Source organism: Hevea brasiliensis, chromosome 1, assembly GCF_030052815.1.
Source record: "Hevea brasiliensis isolate MT/VB/25A 57/8 chromosome 1, ASM3005281v1, whole genome shotgun sequence".
Classification (NCBI taxonomy): Eukaryota; Viridiplantae; Streptophyta; class Magnoliopsida; order Malpighiales; family Euphorbiaceae; genus Hevea; species Hevea brasiliensis.
This window is the reverse complement of record NC_079493.1, coordinates 112,683,328-112,689,956: the sequence shown is the minus strand read 5'-3', so window position 1 is coordinate 112,689,956 and position 6,629 is coordinate 112,683,328.

Here is a 6,629-nt window from a genome sequence, read left to right as displayed (position 1 = left end):
GCAACTAGGAGCCCTAAACCTGAGGGAAAATTCATAAAATAATTTTTAGGACTCCAGAGAAGGGTCATTGAGGTTTCTATGGCATTAGAATGCCAAGAAAATACTTAGAAAAATTTTTCAATTGGTACAGACAATTTTAGTCTGTTAAGCCAAACGGATGGCATTTTGGTCATTTCGCCTTCAGAGGTGATTTTTGGCAGACTTGTCCAGTTAAGTAAATAATTATTATGACATAAAATGTGAATAAATATTGCTAAAAATTAAATTAAAAATGAGTAGAGAAAAAAAAATAGGAAATGAGATAAAAGGCTCATTTATGACATCATTATGATGTCATTAAGCAAATCCCACCAATCACATTTAACTAACACTTAAATTAACTAATAAAAAGGGATAAGGATACAGCAAAAAAAAAAAAAGGAAAACAGCAGCCATCACCTTCAACAAACCACCCGTTTCCCTCTTCTCCCACCCAAACCTCCATTAAAGCACCCCAAAGCTTCATTAGCTCACCAAATTTCACTTGAATTCCTTACCTAGCTTCACAAAAAATTAACCTAGCAACTTAAACATCCTCTAGGCAGCCAAAAGAGGAAGAAAAAAAAAAGTTTGGGTAGCTTGAAATTCTGCTCCATTCAAGGTTAGTGTCCAATCTTAGTTCCTTTTGCTTTAATTCATGTTTAAGGGCATGAATTGTGTAAGAAAGGTAAGAAAATAAAATAAACAAGTGTGTTGTGCACCCTACAATTTTGGCAGCTAGGGTTAGCTAGGGTTTGATGATTTTGTTTGGTAGAAAAATGGTTATGAGTAGCCTTTGGTAGTGGACGAGGGATTGAACATAATTGAGTAAATGAAATGCAAGAATTGTGAATGTGGGAAATGAAAAAAATTGAACACTTGAACAATTCTAAGGTTTGCTTATGTGATGGTTCATTAACCTTGTAATGGTCAATTAGTGACCATTTGAATGTGTATGATGAGGAACTGAAGTGAGTTGAGGCTTGGCATTTGTGTATGGGTGAGTTGCCTTGGTTGATCTGCAGGACTGAGCATGAGTCCAGCAGGTTTGGGAAGTTATAAATGGAATTGTAGAGGTTCAATTAGTGTAAGACCAATTGGACATGAAACTGGACACATAATGACACAACTTTGGTATAGAAACCTTTCCCAGAAAACTAAACCAAGTTGACCTAAAAATTACCCTAATCCAGGTGACTTGCATTCTGCCTGGGCAAAATGACCAAATAAACAGTATTTATTTATTTGGTCATAACTCAGTGTAGAAAGGTCCAATTAACCTGAAATTTTACCAACAGAAAGCTGAGACATAGACCTACAACTTTTATGAAGAACACAAATCCATATTCTGACCATGACCTAGTCAAATTGCCAACCAAACTTAGGTTACCAAATCTGGCAGAACCAGTTTTCCCAGAATTTTGGATTCTGTCCAATCTGGCCAATTATGATGTTTAGGCCATAACTTGAGCTACAAAACTCCAAATAGAGTTATTCAAAAAAGGAAATATAACTAGACAAAATAAGGAACAACTTTCATGAAGACAATTTTGCCAAATTCCCACTGTACGAATGACCAATGGAATAGTAAATATGAGGCTTGAAATCTGAAAATTTTGAATAACTAACACTAAGCTTAGAAATGGTATTGGCAATCAATACTGATAATTTTAGAATGCAAATGTGGTATGTTAGAAGTATTAGAACCAAAGTACCTATTGTCTATGCAAAAGTCAACATTTTAGTTGACTAATGAAATGAATAGTAACACATAAACTTAAATTTCAAGAATTATAAAATTTAAAAGTATAACATGCCCTAGTACACCTAGTAAGATTGGTTTGGATAGGTTGGCATGCCAATAGGGTTCAGTTAGCAGTACTACACATGGCATTATGCCATTCTGTGATTTCATGACTTTTAGCCATTCTGACATTATGTTGATACTTGGCATTGTGCCTAATGTTATTACAGCTTATTAACTGTTCTGTTGTACACTGGGAGATACATATGTGACCGATGGTGTGACGACCCGAGGTACTTGATACCCAATGCCAGTTTACCCGTTTATTCAGTCCAGTTATCCAGTATAGGTTACTTGGGCAACAAAAAATAAAAGTGAATAAATTTAATGAAATTATGAATATAACAAGTACAAAATAAATAAGATTACCAATAATGATCGAAAAATTGTCGGCATAAAACATCAGAACATACACTGTATATTTATTTTCTGTTATTTCTTTTTTATTCTATTTTTGGCACCACTAAGCATTATTGCTTAGCGCGTTGCTTTTTGCCACGTATAGGTTCTGGAGAGACCAACCAAGAGCCCAATAGACCACAGACTGGTTGAGACCTTCTACAACTCTGCATAGTATCTGTGTCACCTCACCGTCATCAGTGCATTGGTATGACACTAGGTTGTATTTTGATATTTTGTAATTAACTTTTATTTTCTCATGTGAAATTGAGACTCATGTAATGTATTTTGTTATCAATGTAAATAGTGAAAATTATATTTATGAATGAAAAAGTGAATATTTATTGATGAATTTTACATGAACATCATATGAAATGAATGATTGAGAAATGGAAATGTTGTTGAAAAATATTGAGATTTTGTTAATGAAATGGAGTTTGGGATTGATTAAAAATTTTAGAAGTGTTTTTCGTAGGTTCTGAAGAACTGTTTTATCCATTTTTAGCCGGCACTCTGTCGGATTTTCTATAAAATTTGTGGAACCTAAAATAAATTATAATTTCAATAAATGACTTAAATGAATGATATTTCACGAATTACACTTCATAACTATGAAAGAAATAAATTAGAAAGAATAAAAATAGTTAAATTAAAATAAGGTGTTCCGGTACACTGTGTGACATATCTTACTCAGTTATACAGTAGACGGGTAAGGGGTGTCACACTTCTTGACTTTGATTGATGATTACTCTCGGATGGTGTAGGTGTATTTTCTAAAAATAAAAGATGAGGCATTTTCAACCTTTGTAAAGTGGAAGATGATGATTAAGAAGCAGACAGAAAAGAAGGTCAAGCGTCTTAGAACTGATAACGAGTTGAATTTTGCAATCGTGAGGTCGATGCATTTTGCAACAATGAAGGTATAGTGAGACACCGCACTTATACAAGGACACCACAATAGAATGGTACTGCAGAACGCATGAACATACTGCTTTATGACAAAGCATGAAGCATGCTCTCACATTCAAGATTGGGAAAGGATTTTTGGACTAAAGCAATTAATACAGATTATTTCTTGGTTAATAAATCTCCATCTATAGTTATTGAGTGTAAAACTCCTTTTGAGATCTGGTTTGATTCACCTGCTGATTACTGTTTGCTGAGAGTATTTGGTTGCCCTGCTTATGCTCATGTGAGATATGGTAAGCTTGAGCCGAGGGCAAGAAAATGCATTTTTCTAGGGTATGCATATGGAGTGAAAGGCTACAGGTTGTGGTGCAATGATCCAAAGTGTCTAGGATTAATTATCAGCAGGGATGTGATATTTAATGAGTCTGCTTCATTGGATGGTCAGAGGGAGAAGTCAATAGCAGAATAAGATCACGGTGTCAAAGAACAGGTGGAGCTTGATATTGTTACTCCAGTAGTTCAGTCCAGTGATTCAGAGGATGAGGTGCGAGATCCTGATCAACATGAGGATGCACCGGAGCAACAGCAACAGGAACCATATAGCATTGCAACTGGTAGAGAGAGAAGACAGATTAGACCATTGCAGAGATATGTGTATGCAGATCTAATTGCATTTGCCTTGTCAGTTACTGAGATAGTTGATGTGCATGAACCTAGAAACTATAGAGAAGCTATTTCTTGTTCAGATGCAAATCAGTGGTTCAGTGCTATGAGTGAAGAAATTGAATCTCTTCACAATAATTAAACTTGAAAGCTTGTAACATTGCCTAAGGGATAAAAAGTGGTAGCTATAAATGGGCATTCAAGAAAAAGGAAAGCACTCTAGGGGTTGAAGCACCTCGATATAAGGCATAGTTGGTAGCAAAAGGCTTTACTCAGAGGGAGGGGATTGACTTTAATGAAGTGTTTTCTCAAGTTGTGAAGCATAATTCTATCAGAGTCTTACTTGCTATAGTTGCTCTTCATGATATGAGCTTGAGTAACTAAACGTGAAAATAACATTTTTGCATGGTGAGTTGGAGGAGCAAATTCATATGAGTTAACCTGAGGGATTTGTCATTCTAGGTATGGAAAACTATGTTTGCTTGCTTAAAAAATCTTTAAATGGTCTTAAATAGTCCCCTAGGCAGTGGTACAAAAGATTTGATACATTCACAGTTCATAATGGCTTTAATCATAGTTCATTTGACAGTTGTGTGTATCATAAGAAACTTTCAAATGATTCCTTTGTTTATTTGCAATTGTATGTGGATGACATGCTTATTGCTGCTAAAAGCGTGTCACAAATTAACATTCTGAAAAAGTAGTTGAGTGATGAGTTTGAGATGAAAGATTTGGGTACTGCAAATAAGATATTGGGAATGGAAATTACCAAGGATATAAGTGTTAAAAAGCTTTTCTTGTCTCAATAGGCCTATGTTGAGAAAGTGCTTAAGCGTTTTAACATGAATAATGCCAAGTCTATGACTATTCCGTTTACTGCTCATTTCAAGTTATCTACAAACATGTTATAAAAAATAGATGAGGAGATGGAGCACATATCTAATATTCCCTATTCGAGTGCTGTTGGTAGCATCACGTATGCTATGGTATGCACCCGACCTGATATTTCACATGCAGTTAGTGTTATGAGTAGATACATGGCGTGTCCTGGGAAAGAGCATTAGCAGGCACTGAAATGGATTTTGAGGTATTTGAAGGGTACTATAGATATTGGTCTGACATTTGACAAGGCCAAGATGAGTGATTCAGTTGTTGGCTATGTGGATTCAGATTTTGTAGGGAACTTAAATAAGAGGAGATCTTTGATAGGTTATTTGTTTACTCTTTTTGAAAGTGCTATCATTTGGAAGGCAACATTGTAAGCTACAGTTGCTTTGTTTACCACAGAGGCTGAATATATGGCCTTAGCAGAAGCAATAAAGGAAGTTTTATGGTTACAAGGTTTGATGGGTGATCTTAGTGTAACGCCCTCAAAGTAGGCAGTTCCGTACATTCCACTGTTCCAGTGACCAGAGTCGGTCTGGACAGCTAAGGGGCTTAAAACCATATTTAAGTCATCTAGAAAAGCCATGAATGAAAATTAATAGCCATTACATGAAGGTTAAATGGAAATAAAGAAAACAAAGTATGATGGGTTAAATGAGCCGAGGTCACAGCGATGGGTGACCAAATTAGGAAGTGACTAAGAGCTCAGTCGCTACCCTGATTTCGTGTGGGACCCTATAGCACCTCAGGCCTAAGAAAAATTGCGAAGCTAATAGTAATGTAAAAATCACAGAAAAGAAAAGAGAACTAGTTCAAATAATTGAACAAGAGTTCTAAAAGCAATTTATTGTTATTAGAAAAACGGATTACACCGGTAAAGGGCAAAATGGTCAATTCACCCTTAGAGGTGACTTTTAGCCTAAATGTCTATTAAAATGTACGAAATTAAAATTATGAAAGATTGATTATAAGTGAAGAGGTGTGTGAAAGAAAAAAAAAAGAAAAGGAAATTTTCAAATTCAAAAAGATTTATGACATCATCCATGAGGTATGCATGACATCATAAAAGCTATAATTTAAAATTAGGAAATTAAGGGATAAATGTTACATAAAAGTAACCAATTAAAAAGGAAAAAAAAATAAATTCATTTCATCTTCTTCATGGGTGCCGTCCACCTCTCTTTCCTCTCTCTCTCATATTTCTTCCTCCATTGTTAAAGCCTTAAAAGCTTGAATTTCTTAGTTCCCTTCCATGATTTCCCTAAACCCTAACACAAAACCTTGATATTTAGTCTTGCTTCATACCTTGGGAATAAAAAGGAAGAAGAAAATTAAAGAATTGGAGATTTGGGAAATCAATAAATAGATAAGTAAATCCAAGTTTTTCTTTATGAAAAATTAAGTGAATTGATGTTGAAATTGATGAATTTATATTGAGAAACTTGGAAAAAGTGCATGATTGGAAAGGGAAGAAATTTTGGCCAGCCTTGGATTTGAGAGGAATTGAAGTGGTTCAATCTAATTAAACTTGTATTCATGCTTAAATTAGTAAGTAGATGTGCTTGGTATATGTGAATTTCATGAATTATGGCAATTGGATAATTAGGGTTCTTGGTGATTAGAAAATTAGGGAAAATTGGAGACTTTGGTAAATTGATGACCAATTGACAATGTTGATGCTTAAATTGGTCAATTGGTGTGCTTATAAGTACATGTGAATGCATGGAATTGATATAGGATTGAATGTGGTAATACCCAAATCTGGATAGTTTGACCCTTGTCCCTTTAAATGGTTATAAGTTGACTACTATTACTCTAATTGGTGTGAGGCCAATTGGAGATGAAAATTAAGACCCAAAGCAATAATTTTCATGTAGAAACCTTACCCTAAAACAGACCACAAGTTGGTGTAAAATTAGGTTGAATCCGGATTAGGTACCCTGCCACTGGA